We start from the raw sequence: 7500 nt of genomic DNA, 5'->3' as shown, positions 1-7500 counted from the left end.
TTGGTTTGCGTTAGGGTTAGGGTTTGGGTTAGGGATAGGCTTAGGGTTAGGGTTAGGTAGGGATAGGGTTAGGGTTAGGGTTAGTTTACGGTTAAGGGTTAAGGTTAGGGTTAGGGTTAGGGTTAGTTTTGCGCTAGTGTTAGGGTTAAGTTTAGGTGTAGGGTTAGTGTTAGGTTTGCGTTAGGTTTAGGTTTAGGGTTAGGGTTAGGGTTAGGGTTAGCTTTGCGTAAGGGTTAGGGTTAGGTTTATGGTTAGGGTTAGTGTTAGGTTTGCGTTAGGTTTAGGTTTAGGGTTAGGGTTATGGTTAGGGTTAGGTTTCTGTTAGGGTTAGGGTTAGGTTTACGTTTAGGGTTAGGGTTAGGGTTAGGTTTAGGGTTAGGTTTGCGTTAGGGTTTGGGTTTGGGTTAGGGTTAGGGTTAGTGTAAGGTTTGCGTTAGGGTTAGGGTTAGGGTTAGGTTTAGGGTTAGGTTTAGGGTTAGGGTAAATGTTAGGGTTAGGGTTAGGTTTGCGTCAGGGTTAGGGTTAGGATTAGGTTTAGGGTTATGTTTAGGGTTAGGGTTAGGTTTGTTTTAGGGTTAGGGTTAGTGTTTGGTTTGCGTTAGGGTTAGGGTTAGGGTTAGGGTACGGTTAGGTGTATGGTTAGGTTAGGGATAGGGTTAGGGTTAGGGTTAGGTTACGGTTAGGGTTAAGGTTAGGGTTAGGGTTAGGGTTAGGGTTAGGTTTAGGGTTAGGGTTAGGTTTAGGGTAAATGTTAGGGTTAGGGTTAGGTTTGCGTTAGGGTTAGGTTTAGGGTTACGGTTAGGGTTAGGGTTAGGGTTAGGTTTCCGATAGGGTTAGGGGTAGTGTTTGGATTAGGTTTCCGTTAGGGTTTTCGTTTGGTTTAAAGTTAGGGTTAGGGTTAGGGTTAGGGTTAGGGTTAGGGTTAGGGTTAGGGTTAGTGTAGGGTTAGGGTTAATGTTAGTTCTCGAGTTAGGGTTAGGTTTAGGTTTAGGTTGTGTTAGGGTTAGGGTTAGGGTTAGGGTTAGGATTCCGTTAGGGTTAGGTTTAGGGATAGGGTTATGGTTAGGGTTAGGGTTAGTGTAGGGTTAGGTTTGCGTTACGTTTATTGTTAGGGTTATGGTTATGTTTAGGGTTAGGTTTGCATCAGGGTTAGGGTTAGGATTAGGATAGGGTTATGTTTAAGGTTAGGGTTAGGTTTGTTTCAGGGTTAGGGTTAGTGTTTGGTTTGCGTTAGGGTTAGGGTTAGGGTTATGGTTATGGTTATGGTTAGGGTTAGGTTAGGGATAGGGTTAGGGTTAGGGTTAGGTTACGGTTCGGGTTAAGGTTAGTGTTAGTGTTAGGGTTAGGGTTAGGTTTAGGGTTAGGTTTATGGTTAGGGTTAGTGTTAGGTTTGCGTTAGGTTTAGGGTTAGGGTTAGGGTTATGGTAGGGTTAGGTTTCTGTTAGGGTTAGGGTAAGGTTTACGTTTAGGGTTAGGGTTAGGGTTAGGTTTAGGATTAGGTTTGCGTTAGGGTTCGGGTTTGAGTTAGGGTTAGGGTTAGGGTTAGGTTTGCGTTAGGGTTAGGGTTAAGGTTAGGTTTAGGGTTAGGGTTAGGGTTAGGGTTAATGTTAGGGTTAGGGTTAGGTTTGCGTTAGGGTTTGGTTTAGGGTTAGGGTTAGGGTTAGGGTTAGGGTTAGGTTTGCGATAGGGTTAGGGTTAGTGTTTGGATTAGGTTTTGTTAGGGTTTTCGTTTGGTTTAGGGTTAGGGTTAGGGTTAGAGTTAGGGTTAGGGTTAGGGTTAGGGTTAGTGTAGGGTTAGGGTTAATTTTAGTTCTCGAGTTAGGGTTAGGTTTAGGTTTAGGTTGTGTTAGGGTTAGGGTTAGGGTTAGGGTTAGGATTCCGTTAGGGTTAGGGTTAAGGTTAGTGTTATGGTTAGTGTTAGGGTTAGTGTAGGTTTAGGTTTGCGTTACGTTTAGGGTTAGGGTTATGGTTATGTTTAGGGTTAGGTTTGCGTCAGGTTTAGGGTTAGGATTAGGTTTAGGGTTATGTTTAGGGTTAGGGTTAGGTTTGTTTTAGTGTTAGGGTTAGTGTTTGGTTTGCTTTAGGGTTAGGGTTAGGGTAAGGTTTATGGTTAGGGTTAGGGTTAGGTTAGGGATAGGGTTAGGGTTAGGGTTAGGTTACGGTTAGGGTTAAGGTTAGGGTTAGGTTTAGGGTTAGGTTTGCTTTAGGGTTAGGGTAAGTGTTAGGGTTAGGTATGCGTTAGGTTTAGGGTTAGAGTTAAGGTTAGCTTTGCCTTAGTGTTAGGGTTAGGGTTAGGGTTAGTGTTAGGTTTAGGGCTACCGTTAGTGTTAGGTTTGCGTTTGGTTTAGGGTTAGGGTTAGGGTTAGTGTTAGGTTTCTGTTAGGATTAGGGTTAGGGTTAGGGTTAGGGTTAGGGTTAGGGTTAGGGTTATTGTTATGTTTGCGTTATGGTTAGGGTTAGGGTTAGGGTTAGCGTTAGGATTGCGTAAGTGTTAGGGTTAGGATTAGGTTTAGGGTTAGTATTAGGGTTAGGTTTGTTTTAGGGTTAGGGTAAGGGTTAGGTTTTCATTAGGGTTAGGGTTAGGGTTAGGGTTAGGGTTAGGGTTAAGGTTAGGGTTAGGTTAGGTTTAGGGTTAGGGTTAAGGTTATGTTAGGGTTAGGGTTAGGGTTAGGTTTGCGTTAGGGTTAGGGTTAGGGTTAGGTTTAGGGTTAGGGTCAGGGTTAGGGTTAGGTTAGTTTAGGGTTAATGTTAGTTTTCGAGTTCGGGTTAGGTTTAGGTTTAGGATGTGTTAGGGTTAGGGTTAGGGTTAGGGCTAGGTTTCCGTTAGGGTTAGGGTTAGTGTTAGGGTTAGTGTTAGTGTTACGGTTAGGTTTGCGTTACGGTTAGGGTTAGGGTTATGGTTATCTTTAGGGTAAGGTTTGCGTCAGGGTTAGGGTTAGGGTTAGAGTTAGGGTTAGGGATAGGATTAGGTTTGTGTTAGGGTTGGGGTTAAGGTTAGGATTAGGGTTAGGGTTAGGTTTGCGATAGGGTTAGCGTTAGGGTTAGGGTTAGGTTTCCGTTAGGGTTAGGGTTAGGGTTATGGTTAGTGTCATTGTTATGTTTGCGTTATGGTTAGGGTTAGGGTTATGGTTAGGGTTAGCGTTAGGGTTGCGTAAGGTTTAGGGTTAGGATTAGGTTTAAGGTTAGGGTTAGGGTTAGGTTTGTTTTAGGGTTAGGGTTAGTGTTAGGTTTGCGTTAGGGTTAGGGATAGGGTTAGGGTTAGGTTTAGGGTTAGGGTTAGGGTTAGGGTTAGGGTTAGGTTAAGGTTAGGGTTAGGTTTAAGGTTAGGTTAGGGTTAAGGTTAGTGTTAGGGTTAGGGTTAGGGTTAGGTTTAGGGTTAGGTTTGCGTTAGGGTTAGCGTTTGGGTTAGGGTTAGTGTTAGGGTTAGGTTTGTGTTAGGGTTAGGGTTAGGGTTAGGTTTTGGGTTAGGGTTAGTGTTAGGGTTAATGTTACGGTTAAGATTAGGTTTGCGTTAGGGTAGGTTTAGGGTTAGGGTTAGGGTTAGGTTTAGGGTTAGGGTTAGTGTAGGGTTAGGGTTAATGTTAGTTCTCGAGTTAGCGTTAGGTTTAGGTTTAGGTTGTGTTAGGGTTAGGGTTAGAGTTAGAGTTAGGATTCCGTTAGGGTTAGGGTTAGGGTTAGGGTTAGGGTTAGGGTTAGGGTTAGGGTTAGGATTAGTGTAGGGTTAGGTTTGCGTTACGTTTAGGGTTAGGGATATGGTTATGTTTAGGGTTAGGTTTGCGTCAGGGTTTGGGTTAGGATTAGTTTTAGGGTTATGTTTAGGGTTAGGGTTAGGTTTGTTTTACGGTTAGGGTTACTGTTTGGTTTGCGTTAGGGTTAGGGTTAGGGTTATAGTTAGGGTTAGGGTTAGGGTTGCGTAAGGTTTAGGGTTAGGATTAGGTTTAGGGTTAGGGTTAGGGTTAGGTTTGTTTTAGGGTTAGGGTTAGTGTTAGGTTTGCGTTAGGGTTAGGGATAGGATTAGGGTTAGGTTTAGGGTTATGGTTAGGGTTAGTGTTAGGTTAAGGTTAGGGTTAGGGTTAAGGTTAGGGTTAGGGTTAGGGTTAGGTTTAGGGTTAGGTTTGCGTTAGGTTTAAGGTAAGTGTTAGGGTTAGGTATGCGTTAGGGTTAGGGTTAGGGTTAGGGTTAGGGTTAGGGTTAGGGTTAGCTTTGCGTTAGTGTTAGGGTTAGTGTTAGGGTTAGGGTTAGGGTTCGGTTAGGTTTGCGTTAGGTTTACGGTTAGGGTTAGGGTTAGGGTTACGTTTGCGTTAGGGTTAGGGTTAGGGTGAGGGTTAGGTTAGGGTTAGGGTTAGGGTTAGGGTTAGGTTTGCGATAGGGTTAGGTTTAGTGTTTGGATTAGGTTTGCGTTAGGGTTTTCGTTTGGTTTAGGGTTAGGGTTAGTGTTAGGGTTAGGGTTAGGGGTAGTGTAGGGTTAGGGTTAATGTTAGTTCTCGAGTTAGGGTTAGGTTTAGGTTTAGGTTGTGTTAGGGTTAGGGTTAGAGTTAGGGTTAGGATTCCGTTAGGGTTAAGGTTAGGTTTAGGGTTAGGGTTAGGGTTAGGGTTAGTGTAGGGTTAGGTTTGCGTTACGTTTAGGGTTAGGGTTATGGTTATGTTTAGGGTTAGGTTTGCGTCAGGATTAGGGTTAGGATTAGTTTTAGGGTTATGTTTAGGGTTAGGGTTAGGTTTGTTTTAGGGTTAGGGTTAGTGTTTGGTTTGCGTTAGGGTTAGGGTTAGGGTTAGGTTTATGTTTAGGGTTAGGGTTAGGTTAGGGATAGGGATAGGGTTAGGGTTAGGTTACTGTTAGGGTTATGGTTAGGGTTAGGGTTAGGGTTAGGGTTAGGTTTAGGGTTAGGTTTTCGTTACGGTTACGGTAAGGGTTACGGTAAGGTATGCGTTAGTTTAGGGTTAGGGTTAAGGTTAGCTTTGCCTTAGTGTTAGGGTTAGGGTTAGGGTTAGGGTTAGGGTTAGGTTGGCGTTAGGGTTAGGGTTAGGTTTAGGGCTTGGGTTAGTGTTAGGTTTGCGTTTGGTTTAGGGTTAGGGTTAGGGTTAGGGTTAGGGTTAGGGTTAGGGCTGGTTTCCGTTAGGGTTAGTGTTAGGGTTAGTGTTAGTGTTACGGTTAGGTTTGCGTTACCGTTAGGGTTAGGGTTATGGTTATCTTTAGGGTTAGGTTTGCGTCAGGGTTAGGGTTAGGGTTAGGGTTAGCGTTAGGGTTAGAGTTAGGTTTAGGGTTAGGTTTGCGTTAGGGTTAGGGTAAGGGTTAGGGTTAGGTATGTGTTAGGGTTTGGGTTAGGGTTATGGTTAAGGTTAGCTTTGCGTTAGTGTTAGGGTTACGGTTAGGGTTAGGTTTGCGTTAGGGGTAGGGTTAGGTTTAGGGATAGGGTTAGTGTTATGTTTGCGTTAGGTTTAGGGTTAGTGTTAGGGTTAGGGTTACGTTTCTGTTAGGGTTAACGTTAGGGTTAGGGTTAGGTTTAGGGTTAGGGTTAGGGTTAGTTTTTTGTTAGGGTTAGGGTTAAGGTTAGGATTAGGGTTAGGGTTAGGTTTGCGATAGGGTTAGCGTTAGGGTTAGGGTTAGTTTTCCGTTAGGGTTAGGGTTAGGGTTAGGGTTAGTGTCATTGTTAGGTTTGCGTTATGGTTAGGGTTAGGGTTATAGTTAGGGTTAGGGTTAGGGTTGCGTAAGGTTTAGGGTTAGGATTAGGTTTAGGGTTAGGGTTAGGGTTAGGTTTGTTTTAGGGTTAGGGTTAGTGTTAGGTTTGCGTTAGGGTTAGGGATGGGATTAGGGTTAGGTTTAGGGTTATGGTTAGGGTTAGGGTTAGGTTAAGGTTAGGGTTAGGGTTAAGGATAGGGTTAGGGTTAGGGTTAGGTTTAGGGTTAGGTTTGCGTTAGGTTTAGGGTAAGTGTTAGGGTTAGGTATGCGTTAGGGTTAGGGTTAGGGTTAGGGTTAGGGTTAGGGTTAGGGTTAGGGTTAGGGTTAGGGTTAGCTTTGCGTTAGTGTTAGGGTAAGTGTTAGGGTTAGGTATGCGTTAGGGTTAGGGATACGGTTATGGTTAGTGTTAGGTTTGCGTTAGGGTTAGGGTTAGGGTTAGGTTTAGGGTGAGGGTTAGGTTTGCGATAGGGTTAGGGTTAGGGTTAGGGTTAGGTTTGCGTTAGGGTTTTCGTTAGGTTTAGGTTTAGGGTTAGGGTTAGGGTTAGGGTTAGGGTTAGAGTTAGGGTTAGGGTAGGGTTAGGGTTAGGGTTATTGTTAGGTTTAGTGTTATTATTAGGTTTGCGTTACGGTTAGGGTTAGGGTTATGGTTAGAGTTAGGGTTAGGTTTCCGTAAGGGTTTGGGTTAGGATTAGCTTTAAGGTTAGGGATAGGGTTAGTTTTGTTTTACGGTTAGGGTTAGGGTTAGGTTTGCGTTAGGGTTATGGTTAGGGTTAGGGTTAGGTTAGTGTTAGGGTTAGCGTTAGGGTTAGGGTTAGGGTTAGGATTAGGGTTAATGTTAGGGTTAGGTTTAGGGTTAGGTTTGCGTTAGGGTTAGGGTAAGGGTTAGGGTTAGGTATGCGTTAGGGTTAGGGTTAGGGTTAGATTTGGTTTGCGTTAGGGTTTTCGTTAGGTTTAGGGTTAGGGTTAGGGTTAGGGTTAGGGTTAGGGTAGGGTTAGGGTTAGTTAGGGTTAGGGTTAGGGTTAGGATAGGTTTAGGGTTAATGTTAGGTTTCGGGTTAGGGTTAGGTTTAGATTTAGGTGTGTTAGGGTTAGGGTTATTGTTAGGTTTAGGTTTGCGTTAGAGTTAGGGTTAGGGTTAGGGTTGGTGTGATTGTTCGGTTTGCGTTATGGTTATAGTTAGGGGTATGGTTAGGGTTAGGGTTAGGGTTAGGTTTAGGGTTAGGTTTGCGTTAGGGTTAGGGTAACGGTTAGGGTTAGGTATGTGTTAGGTTTAGGGTTAGGGTTATGGTTACGGTTAGCTTTGCGTTAGTGTTAGAGTTTGGGTTAGGGTTAGGGTTAGTGTTAGGTTTGCGTTAGTGTTAGGGTTAGGTTTAGGGTTAGGGTTAGTGTTAGGTTTGCGTTAGGTTTAGGGTTAGGGTTAGGGTTAGGGTAACGTTTCTGTTAGGGTTAGCGTTAGGGTTAGGGTTAGGTTTAGGTTTAAGGTTAGGGTTAGGTTTGTGTTAGGGTTAGGGTTATGGTTAGGATTAGGGTTAGGGTTAGGTTTGCGATAGGGTTAACGTTAGGGTTACGGTTAGGTTACCGTTAGGGTTAGGGTTAGGGTTAGGGTTAGTGTCATTGTTAGGTTTGCGTTATGGTTAGGGTTAGGGTTACCTTTGCGTTAGTGTTAGGGTTAGTGTTAGGGTTAGGGTTAGGGTTAGGTTAGGGTTGCGTTAGGTTTACGGTTAGGGTTAGGGTTAGGGTTACGTTTGCGTTAGGGTTAGGATTAGGGTTAGGGTTAGGGTTAGGGTGAGGGTTAGGTTAGGGTTAGGGTTAGGGTTAGGGTT

Source organism: Rhinolophus sinicus, chromosome 16 (assembly GCF_057876585.1).
Source record: "Rhinolophus sinicus isolate RSI-liver-muscle chromosome 16, RSI-T2T, whole genome shotgun sequence".
Lineage (NCBI taxonomy): Eukaryota > Metazoa > Chordata > Mammalia > Chiroptera > Rhinolophidae > Rhinolophus > Rhinolophus sinicus.
This window is presented reverse-complemented; position numbering follows the sequence as displayed.